We start from the raw sequence: 24,312 nt of genomic DNA, 5'->3' as shown, positions 1-24,312 counted from the left end.
CATTGTTCCCTGTCTCCAGTACATTGAGGAGACAGGATGTCAACTTTTGGAACATCTCTGGGACACACACACACACACACACACATACTCACTCACACACAAACACACAACGACCCCACCACCCTATGGCCGAATACTTCAACTCTCCCTCCCAATCCGTCAAGGACATGCCAGTTCTGGGGCTGTTACACTGCCAAACCCAAGTCACCCAACACCTGGACGAACAACATCTCATCTTCCACCTTGGGACCGTGCAACCACATGTTGTCAATGTCAATTTCACCAGTTTCCTCATCTCACCTTCCCCCACCTTATCTCAGTTCTAACATTCCAACTTCGCACTGCCCCTTTGAACTGTCCAATCTGTCCATCTTTGACATTCACGATCACAATCCACCTTGGTCTAACTATCGCCTTCCACGCTACCATCCCACCAGACTCACCCTCTCGTATTTATCTTTCAGCCCCCTGCCGCCCACCCTCCTCAATCCTGACGAAGAGCTTATGCCTGAAACATTGCACCTCCTGCTCCTCGGATGTTGCCTCAGCGGCTGTGCTTTTCTAGCACCACTCCTTTGGACTGTGATCTCTTGCGTCTGCAGTCCTCACCCTCGCCTGCAGAAAGGTATGGGCAGTTTGGGAGATTGGGTAAAGATCTGGTCGATAGAGTACAGCGTACGAAAGTGTGTGGTCGTGCTCTTTGGCATAAAGACAAGAGCATGGACTATGTTCAATATTAAGAGTAAAATCAGAAGTCTGAAGTGCAAAGAGACTTTGGAGTTCTAGTCCAGGAGTCTCTCAAGGTAGACTTGCAGGTTGTCAGTCGTAAGGAAGGCAAATACAAACAATGATGCGATTCATTTCAAAAGGGTTTGAATATAAAAACAGGGATATGCTTCTGAGGCTGTATAAGGCTCTGGTCATACTACATTTGGAGTATTTTGTGCAGTATTGGGCCCCGTATCTCAGGAACGATGCACTGGCAGTGGAGGATGTACAGAGAAGATTCAGAGGAACGGGTCCAGGAATGAAAAGCTTAACATATGTGGAACATTTGAGGACTCTGGGTCAATATTTGATGGAGTCTAGAATGATCTGGGGCATCGAATTGAAACTTACCAAATACTGAATGACGTGGGCAAAGAGGATGTTCGAAAGATGTTTCTATCCATAGGAGAGACTAGGACTCGAGAGCCCAGCATAAAGGGAAGACCTTTTAGAACAGATTTAAGGAGAAACTTCTTCAGCCAGAGAGTCGGGGATCTATGGAAGCTGTAGAGACCAGATCATTATGCATATTTAAGACTGAGATAGGTTCTTGATTGTCAAGGGGATCAAGGGTTATGGGGAGAAAGCGGGAGAGTGATGTTGAGAAGCTTAACAGCTATAATCAAATGGTGGAGCAGACACAATGGGCTGAAAGGCCAAATTTCTGCTCCTATGTTTTCTGATCTTATGGTTAATATTGGCTGTCCTCATCCCTCACTAGAGATGCGTCCTGAATCTGACCATATGGTTTATAAAGTGGCACGTTCTAATACTGATGACTGGCAACATCATTATCTCTCCCTCAGTCGCAGCAGCCATTTCCTCCAATTCTCTCTGATTTCTGTCTCCTCCCCAATGTCATAATCACACAGTAATTGAAGTCCAATAAATGATACTTCATCAGAGTTCAGTGACATCAATAACTTCAACAGCATGACCCTCACTTGCCACTTCTGATCCTCGAATAACAATCTGAATTGTATTTGTCACGTACAATTCTCTGTTAACATATCCATGCAGTTTACTTGTTATAATCCATGTTTTCTTAAGCACATTTTCCCATCAGATTATGGACTATTAAGGTTCATGCATCAATATAATTACTGATCAATAATTTCAGGCTATAAGTTTCCATTTATAAATTTATAACTGGTTTATGTTCCAACAATCCTCTGTCATTACTGTCATATCCAAGGCAGATTGAATGATTTTTGTCTGCCATCTCCAACATCCTTTCCCTCAGTCACTCCCACATATCCCATGCTGAAAAAATAAATTTTAAACATTATTTGGAATTTTAATAAAATTAATATTGAATTGAAAGGGGTTAACTGGATCTATTTGTTCACCGACTGTGATTATTGTCAATCTCTGTGGTTTCTAATCATCCCAGTGGTGGGCTTCCATTGTTAAACGATAAATGGGCTCTGTCAATGTATTATCCCATAGTGTGAGAGGGTGTATCACCGACAGCACTAACAGAAATCAGCAGCTCCAAAGGGAAGGGAGGAGAGATTAGAATCTGAGAACATTACACCCTCGCCTGCAGAAAGATATGGGCAGTTTGGGAGATTGGGTAAAGAACTGGTCGAATGTTCCAACAATGGATCAGAATCTGTGAATATTAGACTGGAATGTCCCAACAATGAACAGGAGTTTATCCTTGGGTCTTTACTTTCTTTCTCAGCCCTGGATATCATTAGCATGGCGGATCCAGGAAATCCTTTGCATTATTCAAGGTGGTTACTATCCCATTCTCAATATAGTTGGGGTTCCTAGTAAGTCATTCTCTTTGACTGTTAAACTGGGTTGAACTGAATTTCTGCACATGATATGTAAATTTTAGAAAATGGAAATCAATGTCTTCGGTTCCAATCAAAAATATCTTTCCTTATAAAATATATAAAGCAAATTACTATTTACAAATTACTCACTGATATGCGAGAAGGAACCGGACTGTTCTCAAACTCCATAACCCTTTCTGTCCTGCACAAATTCACATTTCCATATCCTCCCCATCCACCAATCCTGTCCAATACCACCATTATGATATCCCAGTCTCCTCCTCAGCCCTCAGTGCAATTCCTGAATGAACCTTCGTTTGTGCTTTTGTTAAATCCGATACAGCTGTTTCATCAAGTCTCTTCAAACCACGTGCCAAATACAAAATAATTGCACTGGAGATGTTTAACTTGTTCTCTGCACAGAATCTGTCAGATGTAAGACAGTGTATAGTACTCAAGTCATAGACTCTTAACCCACTGCCATCGAATAATAAGCCATTGATATCTCATGAAGGAAATTGATATAATTAAAATGAAACCATTATGATTTGTGAGAAAAAGCCCATCTGCTTCCCTCATGTCCTTATGAGAAGACAATGGGTCATTCTTGCCTGGACAGGTCTCTGTGTGACTGCAATCCCACAGCAATGTAGTTTACTCTTTACTGTCCTGTGGAACAGCTGAACCAAGCCACCCAGTTTCAGATCGGTATAACATGCTGGTCTGACCAGGGCTGCACCCATCCCGTGAGGGAAGAACAAAGGAAAGATAGCTCCTCCCTCTGCCTGTTTACCATATTCCGACAGCTCATTTCCATTGGGGAAGGTGACCATTCCTTGTTTTAGGTGTATTCTATATCTTTGAAGTTCTTCACAAGAGTGATGTTCATCTCCATCTCTGGTGTTGGCTTTATTGATGTTGATGTACAGACGTAAGGAACTTGTAAGTTTCACGTCAGTCTCAGGGCATAGAGAAGGAATGGCTTTTTCACACCACAGGAAAGAAACAGAGACGGCAAAGTGAGGGAAGGCAATTATTGTGATCATCTCTGAGAGTGTTGTTGAGGCAAGTATTTAGGGTATTATGGGCAGATTTTCTCTCCTTTTTAGGGAATGATCTCCTCGTCACAGAGAGAGTGTGAAAGAGTGTCAACAGACTAATCACAGGGATCATGGTACCATGAGGAGTGAGTGAAGATTAATCTGTATCGCAGTGAGAGAATAAGAGGTAATTGCATTGAAACTTGAGGGGAATGGACAATCACTCATTATGTTCTAAACAGACACTAAGAACGTGATAAATTCCATTGTTTGTTTTTTTTACGCGGGTTATAATTCTCGATAGTTTAAGTGCCTCTGAGAACGTTTCTCCTACTTCAGCCCCACTCTCCATGTCGATTGACAGAGACAGGTTCAGGGTTTGCACACAGTCTCCGACATTAATATAGTGCATTCGGTATGTGTGATTCTGCACAGAACGTCATGTTATCCACAATCCCGACAGCAGCCAAAATACCTTCACTCTAAAACAGTTAACTATTCCCAACAGCTTCTGTCCTGGATGGAGAACATGGGTCTGTCTTCTGGGAGGGGGAACATGTCTCCTTGAGACTTCGCACAAAATATTTGGCTTCTCTCCTCACTGCCAGGAAACTATGTTAAAATGGCACACGTTCCACATGCAATGGGGCTGCGAGGAACATCATGGAGCCGTCTCTGAGTGCAGTCTCTGCTCCTTTTGTTTGTCACGTTGGAGCATCAATGACATCCTCCTTTTTAAGCCCTTGAGGGGATGAATGTTCTCGTCCAGGTCGCATGGAACACTCTCAAGGGTCTGATTGGACTTTTCACGTTCCTGTTCAGCAGTTAGATGCACTGACGAGACTGCTTCTTTTCTTGTGGAACAGGCAGAAGGGTTGAATGGTTTGTCCCTCTTCTTGTTCATTCATTTCGATGGCCTGAATTACTTCCTCATATCCGGGTGCAACCACATTGAGATGCTGAATGAGCTCCTATTTTAACTGTGGAAATGTGCAGTATCTGGCCGTGCTGTATCATGAATGTTACCGACACTTTAACTGCACAAGCCTGAATTGTCACGGATTGATGCAGCAGATGGAGCTGTTTGTGTTAACGAAGCACCCCTGAGGATCTCTTGAAGTGATGCCCTGGAACTGAAAGGATTGATGTCCACAAATCATGCATATCTTCCGTTGTGCTATGGATGACCCCAACCAGAAGAGATATTGTGGCTGATGCCCACTGAATTAATTTAGTCAGTGTTCCTTGATACCATACTGAGTCAACTCGGGCCTTCATATCAGAGTCTGCCACTCTTAGCTGGGCTCCTGTGTTCACCTCTTTTGAACTCATCAATAGTGTCTGTGTGGGGAGTGTTGTCTTCTCACAGAGGGTAATGCATGTCAGGAACTATCTGGATGAAAGAGTTCGGGGATCTAGATCACTGAAAGTAGTTACAGTGGAGGTAGATTGGTTTTTGCCCACTATCATTTTGTTGAAGGGTGTGAAGAATTGAGAATTGAATGGAATTGCTATCAACAGTGGATCAGCCATCATGGTATACAATGGCACAGCAGGATTGACTGGCCGAATTACCTCATCCTGTTCCTTATGTTCTGAAATCTTGTATCTGGAAAGTTAATTTTCCTGAATGTTGCAGTCGGAGAGCGCAAATTATTTTGTGTATCATCTCTGAGTGATGTCTGTGGGCTGTATTCAATCTGGGCTGTAATCTGAGTTCACTACATGACCAACAAATGAACCGCAGGGTGCAGAGCGGAAACACTCTGTAAAGAGACCAGAGGCGTCTTTCAAACCCAGCTTGTATTACCCAATAGCATTTTCCAACCCACACCATACTGTGTGTGTCAGTCTGGAGGAACTGAATGATATCCTATGTTACTGTGAACCAGGTATTTGGTGCAAGTAGCCTCCATCTGCTCCTGTGCGGGGCTGAATGGAACATTTGAGTGAGAAGCAGGCGTGGGTCATTAACCACTTAGCCACTGCTGTACCAGGTACTAAGTTCGTAGCTGATCTGGTTGTGGTCTTAAATGTACTTTTCTGGATGCACCATTTCCATTCATTCATTTCTCTGTTCAATACAAACACCTAGACATCACATACTTCTGGGAGAGGGAATTCCCACTTTTACAGCTCTTTCAGAATTTCTCATTCGTGTTCCAACCAATGTTACAGGGTCACTGATTCCTTTTGCAGTCACACTCCTCCACTGGTTACAAGAAATTTCAAAGTTTGGTAATACAGCCAATGATATAAGTGTCAGCCTGGCTCACCTTCTAGAGAAATGTGACAAACACACAAACGTGCCGCTGCATGCACACATGAACACACACATTTTAATACAAAACAAAAAAAGAAAGCTTTCCAGAGTTCTTTAATAGCTGAACTCTTAACAAATGGAAAGATGAAAGAATGACCCAAATGTTATTCGGTCCTCTGAAGTTCTTCCGCTCACACATGCTGCTTGTAATGGGATATCTCCCCGGAACAGTTCGATTTGGTTCAATTCACTTTACGTCAGATAGTGGAAAGATGCGAAAGAATCTTTCATCAGGAAACCTACACGATTGGTAAAGATGACGCAGGATTTTTTTTTCTCTTGTCTGGTGGAAGAAAATGAGAGGGGAGCACGAGGCTGCTGCTTCTGTGGCAGGTAACATTTTTATCCCTCCCTGTGTTAAACTATGCAATAATGCCAAGTGAACACCAAAAAGGACCACGTGTGATTTCCTTGAAAATTCTCTGCAATGGATGATAAGATCGTATATACAAATGCATCTTTATTGCTGTTGTACACAGTGCCTTTTCTGAGCAAAAAAAAAACAAAATCCCAGCTGCATAATTCCATGGCATGTTTACATGTGTCTGCATAATTTTAAGGAATCGGTTGATGTCTTCATTATATCTGCGTTAAAATCAATGTTACGACAGAGTGTGAAGCCCTTCTGCTAATTTAAACCAGACACACGGAAAAAAATCACCTCGCCTCATAGTCTGTAAAAGTGTGAGTGACAAAGAACGACCAAATCCCACTATCTATCGAAAACAATAATAATTTATTCTTTAACTCCAAGAAAAAAAAGAGAACATTAAACAACAAATTTCTACACTGTACCCATCCTGGTCTGATCAGTTTATCTACTTCCCACTCTACAGCAATGTACTGATCCAATAAAACCACCCGATTAAGATTTACAAAAAAAAAATTGAACTTCAAAACCCCCAGCGAGTTATGTCGATTTTCCTGTGAATCTTCATCTGTAGGTTTTCCCGGGTCTTTTCTTCGGTCTTCAACTGCACAGATTTCATAGAAACAGGTACCTTTCAAAGAGCGATTCTGCAGACAGTGTGCATTTATTAGTGTTTTTTGCCGCCCTGGCTAACTGTTCCAAATGCCCGATTTTATGTCTCATTGGTTTTATAGCATTAAAATTCAAATTCGTTTGGATTTTGGTTTCTTGGGGCGGAAGTTAAACTGATCGGCCTAAATCGAATTTGTTGTATATCATAGCACTCAGCTCAACTGTTTCTTTCAGTCAAATGTTACTTTTTAAAAAAAATTCAGCACGCTCTGTGTTTGTTAATTCCTTGCCAACTTTTACTCTCTTTAAAAGGCGCAGTACACGCCGAAGCATTTGTATGAATCAACACATTTTATTCTTCACACTTATTCTGTAGTTTCAAACACCCACACAAGATAAAATATGTATCCAGCTAATTTTTTCACAAAATCGTGTATGGTTCAAAAAGATTTCGCGTCCAATACCTAAACTGGTAATGCTTCTTATCAAAAGGCTTCCCAGGAACGTGTGGACAGGGAGAAGGAGAGGCATGTTTCGGGGACATTCCTGATGAAGGGCTTATGACCGAAACATTGACTTTCCTGTTCCTCGGATGCTGCCTGACCTGCTGTGCTTTTCCAGGGCAACATTTATCGACTCTGACCTCCTGTATCTGCAGTCACACTGTCCAGATGCAGTAAAACATTGTTACGATTAAACCCGATACCCTTTCCCAGAAACAACATCATTTCATACCACTTGCATTTTCTACAGACTACCTTATTTGATCGGACCAGAAGTTGGCCATTCGGCTGCACCATTCAGAATGCTAATGGCTGATCCGAATGTTCTGACCATCTTCTGGTCTGTTCCCAATAAACATTGACCCTCCTGTCCAGGAAAGATCATTCGAGGTCAGCCTTGAACAGCTTAAAAAACCGCGACTTTACTGCTCCCTGAGGAAAAGGGCACCACAGATAGCATAACACGAAAGGGAAAGAAACGTGCTTATTTCATTGCAGGACCCATTATTTTAAAACTGTGTTAAACTAACATCAAATTGTCACCTTTTTTGAAACATAAGGACAGAATAATTAGGAATAGACTTATACAGCCCCCTAAACCTGTCCAACCTTACCACTGACTCTTTCCAATCAAATATGTATTAAACTCATTCTCCACTCCTGTCCCAGGAAGAGAATACTAGATAGCATAACACCACACGAGCATTAAAAAAAGGAGCAGAATTAGGCAATTCGGCCCATCGAAGCTGAATGTCATTTAATATTGGCTTAGAGGTTTCTGAACATAATTCTAGTGACTTCTCTAGGTAACCCTTGGTACCCTTATTCATCAAAAACCTGTCTATCACTGGATTATAGAAACAACTGCCTGCGTTTCTGTGTATCTGCATGCGTGAGTGTGTGTTTGTTGATGTGTTTGTGTGTCTGTGTATTTGTGTGTATACATTTGTTCTTCCGTGTATTAGCCTCTGCGTTTTATCTGTTTAAGTCTGTTTGTGTGTGACTGTGTATGTCTCTGTATGCCTCTACATGTGTGCGGGTCCATTTCATTGCATGTGCTGTGAGTGTTAGTATATTGTGGTGTTTACATATGTCTCTCAGTATTTCTGTGTCTGCATCTTTCTGCAATGAGATATTTGTTGTTTTGGGAGGGAAAGAAGTAGCGGAAAAGACAGAGCGGTTAAAGTGAGAATTGCCCTCCATAAATCATTGCTTATTACTCAGTTGGTAGGAGGTGGATATTACAGGATCTCCATACGATTCACTCGGTGCTCTCCAGCTCATGCAAGGGTCCTACCAACATGGCGGGGAGAGGGGAGGGGGAAAGGGAATGGATATCGGACACTCCACCACCCGGCTTGGCCCTTTCTGTCTTGTTCCAGGCTGTTTATCCTGGAATGGGAGAAAGGGAAGTGGGGAATGAGCTGTTCGTACTGTTGTACGTGGTGGTGGTTGTGGAGTGGGGAGGGTTGCTGAATGGTGAGGTGTCTGGAGGGAGTCAGTCCACAGTGCAGAATCCATAAGGTGTTATTGGTGCGGGTGTATTGCATGGGCGACAGATAAAATGATGGAAGGAAGGTGCTGAATTCAACAGAGATTGGAAGTACATGAACTTTATTTGGAGATAGAGCGCAAGCCTTGTTCGTGGGTAGGTGCGATAACAGATATACAGTGAGTGTGAGGGAACAGAGAAAATACAGTTACACTTATCCTGGTGGAACGAGGATACAGAACGTCCTGGACATTTCTTCAGGTCATCTTAGCGTCGAGGTGAGCCTCAATGAACGTCTTCTCTAAGTCTGTCACTAATAATGCCACCGACCCTGTCCCTCAGATCCCACAGAATCGGTTTGGGAGGATCTTAGCAATGAGAAACAAGCATTGGTGTGTTCTGCTGTGCAAATTTTGTATATCTTATGCTGTGGAAAATTGGTACTGTTGGTGCTGCAGTAATACTGAATTATCTCACGTTACATCTAAACTGCAGAAACTAAGTGACTGCTAATGCTGTGAAAAATAAATTACAGAAGTGTGTATCAGGCAGCTGGAAGAGTGTGTTGTAATCCAAACTAGAGACAAAGTTAGTTTGGATTTGATGATGTGTGCTCAGAAGGACTAATTAATAATCTTGTTCTCAGGAAATGTGAAATTAATATGTTGCATTTTACACGGCATCTGCATATAATATTGAATGTTGAACATGATTGTCAAACATCAGGGAAGCCTGCAGGGTGGAGGGTCAAGTTCGCTCCAGTGAATTGGGAAAGTACAATATGATATTCAGTGGGAGACAAGCAATGGTTGTGAGAGTCATAGAGTCCTAAAGCACAAAGCCAGACCCTTTGGTCCAAACTGGCCCATTCCGACCAAAATGTGCCTTCAGACTAACCCCATCTCCCTGCCATTGCCCCGTAACCTTCTAATCCTTTCCTATACATTAAACTCTATGGAATTGCTCCACAGTAAACTGGAATTCAAACCAAAACTTTTGGTTGAGACTTTGACACACGATGAAACACAGTAAAATCCAGGCACTTTGTTCACTTGTGAACTTGCTGTTGTTTCAGTAGGTTGGATTTCACATAAAATCTCCTCCCACACCAGTGCAGGTGAACAGCCTCTCCCCACAGTGAGATGGCGCGTGCACAGAGAGTACAATTAACCACTTTAATCCAGGCCCAGATTGGGAGCAAATGAAGTTTCTCATCAGTGTCAACATATTGATGGGTCAACAGATTCTCAGAGATTTTAAGCCGCTTCCCACTATCAGGGCATTTAAAAGACATTTCCGCTATGCGGACTTGCTGTTGTTATAACAACGTAGTGGATCAAGTGAATTCTGTCCCACACTCGAAACAGACGAATGACCTTTCCCTCGTCTGACTGTATTTATGATCTGACTAGGCAGATGATCTGGTGAAGCCCTACCCACACGTACAACACGTGTACAGTTTCTCCACAGGGTGAATGATGCTTTTCCCTTTCATGTTCAAAAGCGAATCATATTCAGGTAACAATCAACTGGACAACACCATCCAATACTGAAGTGATATTTGGTTTTTAGCCTTCACACTGTAAATCTTTTTCTTCTAATGCCCGGTAAATTCATTCATAAATGATAAACAGAAGCAATTGAAAGTCCAGACAGGAAAGATAATAAGATGCAAGAGCAGAAGTCGTCAATTAAACCTGTGCAGTCTGCTCTCACCATTCAGTGTGATTGCAGCTGATCTGATAATCCTCAGATTCAAGTTCCTGCAGTAGCACCTAACCTTTGAATACCTTGCTGATTAAAATCTGTTTCTCACAGTCTTAGAACATAGAACATAGAACATAGAACAATACAGCACAGAACAGGCCCTTCGGCCCACAATGTTGTGGCGAACATTTGTCCTAGCTTAAGTACCTATCCATGTATCTATCAATTGCCGCTTCAAGGTCACCAATGATTCTGACTCTGCCACTCCCAGAGGCAGCGCATTCCATGCCCCCACCACTCTCTGAGTAAAGAACCTACCCCTGAAATTCCCCCCATACCTTCCACCTTTCACCTTAAATTTATGTCCTCTTGTAACACTCTGTTGTACCCGGGGGAAAAGACTCTGACTGTCTATTCTATCTATTCCCCTGATCATCTTATAAACCTCTATCAAGTCACCCATCATCCATCGCCTTTTCAATGAGAAAAGGTCTAGCACTCTCAACCTATCCTCGTACGACCTATTCTCCATTCCAGGCAACATCCTGGTAAATATCCTCTGCACCCTCTCCAAAGCTTCCACATCTTTCCGAAAGTAAGACGACAAGAATTGCACACAATACTCCAAATGTGGCCTTACCAAGGTCCTGTACAGCTGCAACATTACCTCACAACTCTTGAATTCAATCCCTCTGCTAATGAACGCTAATACACCATAGGCCTTCTTACAAGCTCTATCCACCTGAGTTGCAACTTTCAAAGAGCTATGAACATAGACCCCAAGATCCCTCTGATTCTCCACCTTACTAAGAACTCTACCGTTAACCCTGTATTCCACATTCTTATTTGTCATTCCAAAATGGACAACCTCATACTTGACAGGGTTGAACTCCATCTGCCACTCCTCAGCCCAGCTCTGCATCATAAGTCCCTTTGCAGCTGACAACAGCCCTCCTCACTATCCACAACTCCACCTATCTTTGTATCATCTGCAAATTTACTGACCCACCCTTCGACTCCCTCTTCCACGTCATTAATAAAAATTACAAACACCAGAGGACTCAGAACTGATCCCTGCGGAACTCCACTTGTAACTGGGATCCAGGCGGAATATTTACCATCTACCACCACTCTTTGACTTCGAGCGGTTAGCAAGTTCTCTATCCAACTGGCCAAAATTCCTACTATCCCATGCCTCCTGACTTTCCGCATAAGCCTACAATGGGGCACCTTATCAAATGCCTTGCTAAAATCCATGTACACTGCATCCACTGCTCTACACTCATTCACATGATTGGTCACTTCCTCAAACAATTCAATAAGACTCGTAAAGCAAGACCTACCCCTCACAAATCCGTGCTGCCTGTCCCTAATCGAGCAGTGTCTTTCCAGATACTCATAAATCCTATCCCTTAGTACCCTTTCCATTACTTTGCCTCCCACCGAAGTAAGACTAACTGGCCTGTAATTCCCGGGGTTATCCCTATTCCCTTTTTTGAACAGGGTCACAACATTCACCACTCTCCAGTCCCTGGTACCACCTTCATTGACAGTGAAGACAAAAAGATAATTGCCAACGGCTCTGCAATTTCCTCTCTTGCTTCCCACATAATCCTAGAATATATCCCGTCAGGCCCATGGGACTTGTATGTCCTCACGTTTTTCAAAATGCCCAACACATCTTCCTTCCTAACAAGTATCTCCTCTCGCTTACCAGTCCATTTCACACTCTCCTCTTCAACAATTTGGTCCCTCTCATTTGTAAATACTGAAGAAAAGTATTCATTCAAGACCTCTCCTATCTCTTCCGACTCAATATACAGTCTCCCAATACTGTCCTTGATCGGACCTACCCTTGTTCTCATCATTCTCATGTTTCACCCATACGCATAAAAGGCCTTGGGGTTATCCTTGATCGTACCCGCCAAAGATTTTTCATGCCCTCTCTTAGCTCTCCTAATCTCTTTTTTCAGCTCCCTCCTGGCTATCCTGTATCCCTCCAACGCTCTGTCTGAACCTTGTTTCCTCAGCCTTATGTAAGCCTCCTTCTTCCTCTTTACTAGATATTCAACCTCCCTCGTCTACCAAGGTTCCATCACACGACCATCTCTTTCCTGCCTGACAGGTACATACATATCAAGGACACGTCGTATTGTTCCTTGAAAAAGTTCCACATTTCAATGTCATCCTTCCCTGACATCCTATGCTCCCAACTTATGCTCCTCAGATCCTATCTTGCAGCATCGTATTTACCCTTCCCCCAATTCAAAAACCTACCCTGTTGCATGCACCTATCTCTCTCCATAACCAATGTGAAAGTCACAGAATTGTGGTCACCATCACCAAAATGCTCACCCGCTAACAAGTCCATCACTTGTCCCGGTTTGTTACCGAGTACCAAATCCAATATGGTCTCCCCTCTGGTCGGACAATGTACATACTGAGTTAGAAAAGCTTCCTGGATGCACTGCACAAACACCGCCCCGTCCAATCTACTTGATCTAAAGAGCTTCCAATCAATATTTGGGAAGTTGAAATCGCCCATGACTACTACCCTGTGGCTTCTGTACTTCTCCAAAATCTGTTTCCCAATCTGTTTCTACACATCTCTGCTGCTATTGGTGGGCCTATAGTAAACACCCAACAAGGTGTTCCTTTCCTATTTCTGACTTCAGCCCATACTACCTCCAAAGGCAGATCCCCATCGAACTGCCTTTCTGCAGCCATAATACCATTTCTAATTAGCAACGCCACACCCCCTCCTTTATTACCACCCTCCCTAATCTCAGTGTAATCTTGGATACACTGAGCTGCTAATTTCTAGGGCGGCCTGCAGTAAATACTTTCACATATTCAGTCGGCTCGAAGAGAAAGAAATTCCTCCACATCTTTCTTATATAGGTTATTGCTTCCTCTGAGATTATGTTCTCTGGTCTTCGATTCTCAGACAAGGCGAATCAGTCTCTCCTAAATTATCCTATCATGTCCCTCATAATCTAATGTATGTCAGTAAAGTCTTGTTACGTTATTCTATACTCCAATGAGTACAGGGGCAATATTCTCAGTTTCATCTCCCAAGAATATCCTCCCATATCCAGGATGATTTGTGTTAAATTTCCCTGAACTGCTTTCCTAAAATAGGGGGACTAAATTTGTTCACATCAATCAAGCTCTGATCTGACTAATGCCACGTGTATTTTGGAAAAAAAAATACATATGCCCCCATTCCGTTTAAATAAAGTGAAACAAAATTATTTAACTTCCCGATTACCTGCTGAAACTGGATGCTAACTTTTCATATTTCATGTACAAGGAAGCGAAGTGCTCTGTATGCTGATGCTTTGTGCTGTGTATTTCCCCACTTAATATTTATATCTGCCAAAAGGCATAAACCTCTTTTCTTTGCGTGTTATATGCTGCTACGTTTTTGTCCATTTGTTTATCCTAATTCTGTCCGTCCACAATGTTGCTGTGCCGCCTGCATTACTTGCATTCATATCTATTTTGTGTCATCTCCAAACTGAGCAACAGTACATTAACTGATGTTGTACAGGTGATTAGTACATGTTGTCAACGGCTGTGGCACCAATATTGTTGGCTCCGGGAATCTGCAATTTACAATTTACTATCATGAAAATGCCCTCATTACCTCGCCTCTCCATTCATTCCCAAATCCTCGACTAATACACACCCCCAACTGTGTTGGTTCATACTTCTATGCTTGTGAAGTGCTATCGTATAAAACACCGTTCTGAATAATTTTAGAAATTCAGATATATTCCATTTACTGCATTCCCCTTTACGTATTGTGCTTGTTACGATCTGAAAATACTTGTAAACGTGTTAGGTCTGATTTCGTCTGCACAAAGCCATGCGGAATCCATTTTATTCTGTAATGCATTTCTAATGATCTGTTATTCCAACTTTAATCACAGACTAACATTTTCCCAGTGGCAGATATGCTGTCAACCTGAGCTGAATTTGTCAGGCTGAACACTCACAAGACGTGACCATTGCTGAAAAAAGGTGTTGAGGAACAAATCAAACCGAAAGAGTATTCTATATCAGACAGACAACCGGGTTCAAGTGAATTTCTTGTAGCGACTTCAATAAAGTGCAGATCAGGAAGGAAAGAGGGGATATGAAATAATTTAATCTGCCAGGGCTGAAGATAATCCAAAGAGGGTCTACAAGTACATATCTGATAAGAAAACAACGCGAGAAATATTATCTGAAAGATCAAGGAGGTTGACATTGCTTTTGAGCTCAGCAGATTGGAAGAGGCATTAAACGAATTTTTCACGTCATTTTTTATTGTAGAGACAGCGAAACCAAATGTTCCCTCTCCATATGTGAAGATGACGATACCTTTTCCCGAAACTAATTGACAAAGCATCAAGAAATTGAGATTCGGTGATGTTTCTAGTGGCTGGATTACATTCGACTCTGTCTGGCCTCATGCAACAAAGAGTCGACATGTTCTCAGGACTGGATTTTTAATATAACGAGCAGAGACTGTGTAGGCTTTGCCTTGTCGTACTGCAGCATCGGAGGTCGAAGATGACTTTATAGAGATTCATAAAATCAAGAGTGCTCTCGATAAGGCGAACAGCAAAGTTCGTTTTCCCTTGGATCCGGAGGTCCAGACCTCGTAAGATTTACACCGAATGACAAGACATCCTTTTCACACAGAGGATGGCTTGCACATGGAATCAACTGCTAGAGCAACTGGTACGTAGAGGTGCTGTTACATTATTTAATAAGACATTTGGACGGTTAGACGAAGAGAAAGTATTTAGAGGGATTCAAGCAAGGTGGAACAGCTCAATTTGGGAAGTCTGTTCGCCGAGGATATGTTAGACTTAAGGAGGCTACAGAAATCGTGGAAATACATACTGATAAAGATTTCATATTACAGGAAAATAATTGCTGGACATCTCAGAAAATGTAAAAGGTGTGTAAAACTCCAGACCCTGGACTAGTGCATTGTTATGAACGTGGTGTGAAGAAAATAGTTGAAAAGCTGGCAAGGACACAGAACAACCTGTTCTGACCAAGGGAATAATGTGATATTTGTTTGAAACAACCAGCAGAGCTGGATTGCCATCAGCTTAAATTATGAATCAAAATCCGAAATCAAAATCAGGTGTGAACTTCACGTTTTGATAAAATTAAAGCCAATGAAATAATCCGATGTTTTGGGGTATAATCAGGACATTTTCAACAGCTAGGGCTGCGTCAGAGACGTCCAGCTCAAGAGATCCTACAAATGTACCTTCCTGGAAATGTGTTTGTATGGCAGAACATCGAGGAAAACCTGGAGAGAATCTTCCCAGAAAAATCCACAAAATGAGACTTGAAAAAGCTGAGTGGTTTTGAACCATGATTACTTTTTAAATCATTATTGGGAATCTTTTAGAATTGGAACATTATTGGGGAGTGGAAGGTAACAGATGGGTTTAAGGGAAACTAGCCGCAAATACTTGTTAGTTTTCATACTCTGTTAGACATAAAGAAAGAAGTTGATATTTTCCCTTTAAATCGTGACCTTTGTGAAACGTTTTGACTATCGAATTTGCACAGATTACAGCACGGGGTAAATATTTTTCTGTGTTGCTGGTTTCAATTAGCATCGAGGTTTACCCTCGTTTTGAACTGAATCCCAAAGCATTATGGGAGGTAATTGCGGAAATTGCAAGACTCCTTGCTGAAATAATTGTGTCATCTCTAAATAAGGGTGCGATTTAAAATGACTGGACATTAACGAACCTTGTTGAAGAATGGATACAGGGAAAAGACTGGAATCTCCAGGCTTGTGACTTTGAAATTGGTGGTTCGCAAGTTTTTTGAAGTGGTTTTGGAAGAAAGCATTTTCAGAGTCCAGGAAATATAGGGGATCATCAACATGGTTTAGTGATGTGGAAACTGGGTCTCACAAATTTCTGAGGTTTTGATCAAGTAGGCAAGAAGATTGATGAGGCAAGAACATATATCTTTGCTTACGTAGGCTTTAGGAAAGCGTTTAACTAGATTCATCATGGAAGACTAACGAGTAAAGTTAGATCAGATGTGGTTCACAGTGAGTTTGCAAATTGGATACAAAAATCAATTAACAACAAGAAAAAGGGTGATGTTTTGGTGTGTGGTTTATCAGACTGGAGGCTTGTGACCGGCACTGTTCCACAGGGATCAGTGATGGCTCCTTTGTTTGTGACTGATGTAAATGTTTTAGATGACAATATGGAAGGCAGGGATCATCAGTTTGTGGTTGACACCAACATGAGCGACACGCATTTCATGAGATGACAGCATAAGTCTTTGTGTGTACATGAAGAACATTTAAAAAGGCTTTTGGACAAATACATGGATAGCAAAGAATTAGAATAATAATGTCCAAGTGCAGAGAAATGTGATTAATGTGGACCGGCATTATGATCAGTATGTACCAGTGTGCACCAAACGACCTGTTTCTGTTCTGAGGGACGCTACAACTCTCCATGGTGGTACAGTCGACAGTGAAAAAGATTATCTGAGGTTATAGAAGATTAAAAGAGACATTGATCATTTGGGTATATGATTAAATGAATTGTAAAGAGAAATTATCTTCAGCAAATGTAACGTACTGCAGTTTGAGTTATAAAGGCATGTAGTACTTGTACAATTACAATTACTGCTTTGAATAGTCCTGCGCAATAGACACGTGAATAAGTCACGTTTGGACTTTGGAAGTCGTGTCACATATCGTCAGCTTCGTTAAAATGCTGTTAGAACGCTTTCATGCGTTGCTCAGTGTTGAAGTTGGGACGTTAACCTGAGGTTGTACAGGATGTTGCCGAGGCATCTTCTATAGTATTGTGTCTATGTTCTGGTTTCCAAGTCAGACAAAGAAGAATATTAAGATGGACAGAGTTAAGAAGAGATTTACCAGTATGTTGCTAGGAATGAAGGGATTGAGCTGTAAGGGGAGGCTGGATAGGCTGGGACTTCTTTCAAAGGTGCATAGGAGGTTGACGTTTACCGCATAAATGTTTTTTAAAATCCTGAGGGGTACAGAGTAGCTCAACTGCAACGGTGCTTTCCTTCTTTGGGGTGTTTCAGGACTAGTGGGTGCGTTTTTCAGGTGTGGGGACAAAAGTGAAAAAAAAGACATGAGGTTCAATTTGTTTTATTTTACACGGAATGTTTCCTGTTCAAAGTTCTAGAGGAAGGAGGAATGTGGATAAAGTTACAGCATTTAAAAGACACTTAGGTAAGTGCATGAATAGGACATGTTAAGAGAGATATGGGCCCAGTACACGTCGTTGGTACTACGTTAGTTTCGGTAAATGGTAGCATGGGCTGTTTGGAACAGCGATCTGTTTCAATGATGTCTGAATCAATGACTCAATTTATTTGAAATTTACAGAGTGCTGAGAGGCCTGTGCAGAGCCAATGTGGCAAAGATGTTTCACCCACTATGATACACTAGAACCCGAGGGCACAGAGACAAAGTGAAGAGATAACAATTTGGAAATGAGACGTGGAGGAATATCTTCAGTCAGTGAGTGGTGATTCTTTGGAGATAGTTGCTGTAGAGGTCTGCGGGCCCCAATTCAATGAGCAAATGTGTGGCACGGTGGTTCATTGGTTCACACGGCTGCCTCATAGCACCCGGGTCCCAGGTCCTCGGGCGACTGTCTGTGTGGAGTTTACACGTTCTCCCTGTGTCTGTATGTGTTTCCTCCGTGTACCCCGGTACCCCCCACAATCTAAAAGATATGCACATCACGTGAATTGGCCATGCTAAATTGTCCATAATGTTAGGTGCATTAGGCAGGGGTAAACATAGGGTTGGGATGGGTTGATCTTCGGAAGGGTTGTAGTGAACATGTTGGTCCGAAGGGCCTGTTTTCATCCTGCAGGGAATCTAATCTAATCATTTCAATTCAGATTAAAACAGCTCAGGATCTTTTCCCACGACACAATGCCCTCTGCGCCATGTCAACAGAAGTTTCACCGAGTGAGTTTGTAGCTCCCAGCCTCGGCGTTTCACGCACCTCTCTACCTTCACAGTAGGACTGCATGCTCATGGAGATTGTCACTGGCAGGCAAAGTAGATATCCACTCGTTCATTCCACTCTCAATTTCCAATCGGATCTTTGCCACTGCGTACACAGTTTCACTGAGTCCAGACCTGGAAGCCAGTGTGATGCGAGTGTTCAATAATAGTTTCTTCCTTGTTACGGTGTGAAACTTCATGTTTATTGAAACCGATATTTCAACAATATTTGTTAACTCTCGCCTGTACATGTAATCTTTTATTGAAATCTATCGAATTCAGTCTTCAACATTCTCAATGATGGAATCTCCACAGCCACTGGGGATATCCAAGGTGACGATTCAATCCAGTCTTAGCGGGCTTTCCTGTTGTGCATGTGATGCGGTTCCTCGACTATCTCTGCCATTGCATTAAAGGCTTTTTGTATTGTGCTTTTTCATGTAATCGAATAGTGGTTCGTCCACTACGTTGTGGTAAAGCAACGTCCATTCAAATCCGAGTATCTGTAATGAGCATTTGTTCCATGTTACTCCACATAACCTGTGCAAAACAAACACAGAAAGGACACAATCAATTTTAAGATGAAAATACTCACTCAGGTGTTGGTTTTAATGCTTCAAGCCGCCACTCCCAGCACCCAATCTCAGAGATTTTTCTCCCTTTAACAATCACTATTCTCCCTTTCTATCCCTCCTCCCATGTGACTGGGGCAGTGGAAAAATTAACATTCACTTTCACATTGACACCGTTAAGTCTGTGCTGCAGCTGTCACTCTTGTTAGGTGAACGTGACCCAATATCAGCATCAGGACTATTAAGCCACTTAATGCTATCAGACAATGTGGTTGCGTTTTGAATCCTCACGTATAGTGTTTTATTTGCATGGAACAGAGATCATTGGTGCATTGAGTTCATGAAAATGCCACAGAACATAATTGAGGGAATGACTTTATTGGAAAAGACCAATGTCTCTCGTCTCCGCACATAATTTGTCTCTCGCTCGATAATTGTGTATAATTTTACAATTCACATGACAACTGTGGAAACGATGCAGAAGTGATTTACCAATATATTATCTGGATTGAAGAACTTCAACTATTAAAGAGTTTAGACAGACATGCGTTGTTTTTCTGAAAGCAGGGGAAATTGAGATGAGACAGTATTGAGATGTACGAAATGATGAGCAGTATGGATTATGTACAGAGACGAAGCATTTGATGGAGGGATCAATCACTAAGGAGCCATAGATTTAAGATAAGGGTAAAAAGGTTTTGGTAGCTGCACATAAAAAACGTTATCAGACAACGAGTGATTGGAATCTGCAACTCACTGTCTCTAAGTGTTGGAACGGCAGAAATGCTCAGAAAATTCAGAGATATTCAGGTGTAAATTTGTAATGTTAAAAGCACACAACGTCAAACGATAAGAAATTGGATGAGGATAATCAAGCAGTTATTTTGTCAAGAGCACGCACAAGTAGCTTGCAAGAGCAGTTCGCTCTGACGTCCACTGGAATATAGCATTTCATATGTTCAGCTGTCATGTGGGATGCAAGGGTTCATTTTCCCGCTGGGGCGGCCCTGACTGTTTCAGGGTTTCAAGGTTTGCGTAAAGATTTGTAGGTCCAGTGAAGTTTGCAGATGGTGTGGTGATGTTCGTAAGTGTTGAGAAGTTGGTTTGCAGCAGTTTCCTGCCCTTTCTCGGTGACATCCTCAAGACTGATGAGACTCTTATGAAGCTCTACTGTCCTGTAGCGTTTCGAATTGGTGTGATTTCCTTCCCACTGCTTTCAGTTGCTGTTTCTTGTCGTTCCTTGCAGGTCCCGGTATGTTACGACCAGGTCAACATGTTCTTTGATGGAGTCATTGGATGAGTCTCGTCATTCTAGAAAATCTCTGGCTGCCCACTATTGTCCAAATATTGTTGTGTTGTTCTGGTCGAATTTGTTGACTTCGTCATGTCTGTGCATTGCCACTCTGAACAACTGATTGTGGTGTTTCCTGGATCCTCCAGAAATCCTTTGCAACAATAGATATTCCCGCAAATTCCTTGCAGACAAACAACGTTCGGAGGGCACCCAACACATCAAGCAAAAATGTCTCGGAACGGACAGCCTTTGAGGACTCGGATCTATGAGAGAATATAAACCGAAAGCCACATTTAGACAACAACACACCAGAACAATGGACCCAATACCCATCATGTACAATACAAATATGGTCAAACAATGTTGCACATAGTGAGAGCAGGGGACATTATACAGGACAGACAATTCACGACACGCATTCATGAAGATCTACTTGATACTAAACACCACTGCCTGGTGTCCTCAATAGGTTGACTCATTACACTGAGTGTCACTGATTCTGCGGCTGGAAGCTTGAATTGTATGACAGTCTGCAGGAATGGAGACGGTGTTGTTGGAAAAGTACAGCAGGTTAGGCAGCATCCAAGAAGCAGTAGAATGGACATTTCTGGCAAGAGCAAGTCATCAGACACATACCCAAAACATCGATTCTCCTGCTCCTCAGATACTGCCTGACCTGTTGTGTTTTCCAGCACCGCACTCTGGACTCTGATGTCCAGTATCTAAAGTCCTCATTTTCACCTCCGTTTGCAGCAGTTGTTGGTTCCTTGAGTGAGGGATCAGTTGATATAACCAATGTAAACTTCGATTGCTGATTGATAAATGTAACCAAGTCCTCAGCTTAAAAGAGTGTTTCTGTTGTTTCTCAGGTGCCGTTCCTGGCACGGCCTCTGGCACTGTAATTATTTTGAGTTTCCTGGCTATTCGATGTGTGATTCTGTGATCACACAGTTGCCAGTACTCTGGGGAGCAGCTGCAGTTAGCTGCGTTCGCAGCCGACATGCAATTGATGCGGTTTGGTTCGTTCTTGATTTGTGCAACAAGAGCACAGTGATGAATCAATTGATATTGCAAGAAGGCAGACAGGCGTGGAAAATGTCGAGGTTCTGGTGATATTTGCATAGTGTTTTGAAATTACCTAGATTCAGGAGAAAAGAATGTTGAATTCTTCCGAGTCGTGTTGAAGAACCGTCTGGGAAACAAGTCACCAGCGGTGGGGTTTACAAGCGCACTCACAGTAACCACAATGCGAAATAAAACATACAAAAAATGAGGAAGACAGAAGGATGACAGTAAACATGGGTGACCTGACTTTCACTCCCCAGCTCCCCCAACTCCCACTTCCAGCTCCATTATAAACAAATTTTAGAGAGCCATAAGCGTCAAAGTTGTCCATTGGAACGACTCAATTCATTCCTTTGTTTTGGATTAGGCTATTTGTTTCATGTTTTTTTTTACTTTCCTTGGAAACAATCTCTTTCATTGTGAGCATTCGGAAAGGAAGCCATCCTTTTTGTCAGGGAAAAATATGATACTAAACATGTTTGTGTCAGGCATGAGATTCCTCTGTCTCACACGTTTCTTTTACTTTCTCTCGATTTTAATAGTGTTCTTTCTTTTGACTTCTCCGACCAAAGTACATGACCTCATAATGCCGACATGGAACTGCATCTGACAAGTTATTCCCCATTCATTCAACCTATCTATATGACTGTGCTAAATGCCACGTTCTCAACATAATATGCGCTCCCACGAGTGTGAATTGTCAGCACATTTGTGCACATTTCACTCTACCACTTGCTCCATGCTATTAATAGATAGATAATTGAAGGCTTAAATATATTGAGTCTTGCCAGACATCTACTGTAAATACTTCTACATACTTGCTACCCTCTGAACGTGAGAACATCCTCCTCATCTGTGTCTTAGTGGGTAACACCTTCCCCTGAGATCAGAACCTCCAGTCCTGCACTATTCTGGATATAAACTAGAGAGGAACAAACGCTTAAAGTAAAGCATAATCTCACTGGCGTCTCCAGGGCCAGTTCTGAGTGGTCTTTGTTGACCTCTGGTTGAACAAACTGCCCTGATTAGCACTTTAGTTTTGACAATGACACATCTACTTCAAAGTTACTTCAGTGTCTGTAACTGAAATGGTGCTGAAAGGCGCTGTAAAAATGCAAGAACATCTTTGTTTCTCGACCATTGCCGTATTGTTAATCATTCTGTTCATGGAAATGGATCCTTCTCCTCCACTTTATCTCTCATCAATACAGAACATGTTTCCCTCACTGTTGATTTTAAATGATTTCCTGTTGGATGAGTTAGCCCTGCAACTCCAGAAAACCCGTCTCAACAACTCGACATTTTCTCAGGTCTGCTCAATTGTTGACATGACGGAAACTAGTGTTCTGAACGAGAAACGGATCTGACTCAAAACGTGAGCTCTGTTCCTCAATCCACAGATAATAACAAACACATGGTGTGGATGTAGGTTTCACTGAGTTTATTTGATACAAGTTGTGTTTTCCCTTAAACGTCTTCACTCCTCGTCCTTTGGTCAGTTGCCCTGGTCAGGGGAAGCAGTTCCTCCTGACCATCAACGGCCCATCCACATCACTTGCGCCCACATCATTGTAAACATTCCCAAGAAATCTCCCAGTAAACTTCCTTGCTCCAAACAAAACATTCCCAGAGTCGGGAACCTCACCACAAAGTGAGATTCATTTATCTCTGGACATAGTGGAAAGCAGAGGGTTGTGAAGAGATTCTTGGAAAGTTTTGCCAATTGGCAGGTGGGGAAACTGTCAAGAAGCAAAGCAGAAATCCTAGTCTCGAGTTTTTTGAATCTTTATATATTCCTTGGGAAGCGGATCCAGAGGTGAATGAACGATGAACTGTTCGACTGTGCAGAGACAGGTTAGAAATCTTTCTGTGCTTGCGGAGGCCAGTGCTTTCACTCTGATGCTCTCGGGACATGAACTGATTTGTGACATTGAAAAGATTCTCGTTCCTGCACGTCAAGACGTTAAATCTCATTTCAGCTCCGGGACAATGAGAAAACACGGTCACAGACAAGACACTGAAAGGCTGGAAGAGTCCCGGTCCCGGTTGGAGAACTGGTTCCTGGAGTCATGGTTATGTCTTTAGAGGGTGGGAGCAGACTATTCCCATGTCTTCAGAATGAATTTCCAAAGATTTATTTTCGAAAGGTAAAGCCAATTAAGGAGTATTTTCTATGGGGGAGAAGCAGACTAAAGTTTGCATTCGGAGATCATTGACGCCTTTGGCTCATCAGTCGATGTGGCGATGTTAGTCAGTGCGTTCGGCTCTTCACTAACAGGTGCTGTTCTCCCACAACCCAGGAAGGGAGCGACAATCACACCATCCTTTTTTCTTCAGCTGCACAGTTCCGGGATTTTACCGTGGTCAGGAATATGTTCGTCATGAGGCACGAAGGGAGTTGGTCCCGGTTTTAGGAGAGCTGGTTCCCGGTGACATGACTGTGTCGGCAAGGCATGGGATCAGACTGTTCCCAATTTCCACAACGAATGTCCCAGGATTCATTTTGGAAACGTCAAACCAATCGAGGGCAATTGTCATTCTAAGAAGGTCAGGCGAATTCTTGAATTCACTAACAGTCTTCTTTATGAGATCCTGCAAGGGGCTTGCGACAAGAAACTCCCCAGTCTCTGAGGAGCAATTAATTCTCTCGTTCGGCTGTTAACCGATAGGGTGTGGCCACGCATGGAGCGGTCGCTGTTCTTATCCATCCGAATCCTTTAGTAGGTTCGGGAATATGCTCCCAA

This window comes from Chiloscyllium punctatum, chromosome 30 (genome assembly GCF_047496795.1).
Source record: "Chiloscyllium punctatum isolate Juve2018m chromosome 30, sChiPun1.3, whole genome shotgun sequence".
NCBI lineage: Eukaryota > Metazoa > Chordata > Chondrichthyes > Orectolobiformes > Hemiscylliidae > Chiloscyllium > Chiloscyllium punctatum.
This window is presented reverse-complemented; position numbering follows the sequence as displayed.